This window comes from Camelina sativa, chromosome 3 (genome assembly GCF_000633955.1).
Source record: "Camelina sativa cultivar DH55 chromosome 3, Cs, whole genome shotgun sequence".
Classification (NCBI taxonomy): Eukaryota; Viridiplantae; Streptophyta; class Magnoliopsida; order Brassicales; family Brassicaceae; genus Camelina; species Camelina sativa.
In genome coordinates this window covers 20536219-20537549 of record NC_025687.1, presented here as the reverse complement: position 1 = coordinate 20537549, position 1331 = coordinate 20536219, and positions in this window count along the sequence as shown.

The following is a 1331-nucleotide window of genomic DNA, read 5'->3' as shown; positions in this document are numbered from 1 at the left end:
GGAATTGAACTTGTAATATTTAGAAAGCACTATTTACAATAAATTACAAATATTATAGACAAATTGACTTATACACATGAGACACATAAATTCAAATCTATGAATAATAATATCAATTCTCCTATTTTAATAATCTGTCAAATTATCAAATTGTAAATGATGCATATCTAAAAATTAAAACTTTAAATTTAATTATTTGTATGACATGTTATAAAATATTTTAGAGATATCATTATAGGTTGAAAATACAACATTACAATTGTTCTATAGAATTGAGCTTTAGGAGAAACATACACTATTATATCAGTATATATATATATAAATTTACATAATTATTAATTTATGATATTATTGGGACCATATTTTATAAGGAGATTTTGAAAAAATTATTATCTTATTATCTTATCGAATATTGTTAATTTTTACACTGGTCCGACTTAGGACCAACAAAATTTATTAATTTATAGTGTTTATTAATTTATAGAGTATTAATTTATAGAGGTTTTACTATACTTACATAATTTTAGTTATAATTAAAAATATAAAAATGATTTCTATGTTATATATTTTTGTTCCACGCGATTTAACTCAGTTGCTTGGATTGCTTAATTTGTATTTTTTAGGATATATCAATTTTTTTGGTGTGAGTTTAATTTGATCATTTGGATTGCATTTCTTAAATATTTTAAAGATACAATTTTTTTTAGTATAAATAAATAAAAAATTGACCTTGTACTCTATCACTTTCGCTGGTTGTGGGTATCATTCACGTTACCCTTTTCTTTTCTTTTTACATTAGCTCATAGTTATTCACTTAATTTCTTTCATTGGTGTGTTATATCCTTAATTTTTTTTTTTGGTCATCGGCAAATTCGCCCTATATTCTATATTATATGTATTAATGACATTTTTACCTCTCCACCCACAACTAACACCACTTCCGACGACCACCGATCTCCGCCCACCAACTTCCGCCCGCTGACCTCCGGTAACAGGCCACCCCCTCAGACCAACAGCCACAACTGCTTTTCACTACCATAAAACACTAAACTAGACTGGTAATTTTTCTCTATCACTATCCTGTTTTTCTAATTTTTTAAAATATAGTGATATACTCTTCTATGATTTTATTTATTTATTTTGGTTACTGAGCTAATTCACCCGTTTATTTTTGACATTAGTTAATAAAAAAGGAAAATTAAAAGAACCAACAGATATGAACGAGAGGCGTGGCCTCCACGCCCTAGTGGACATCTCCGTTATTCCCTTTTTTTTTCTTTCTTGTTTCAAGTCTTTCTCTTCTGTCTCGTTTCTGAAAAATTTCTTCTCAT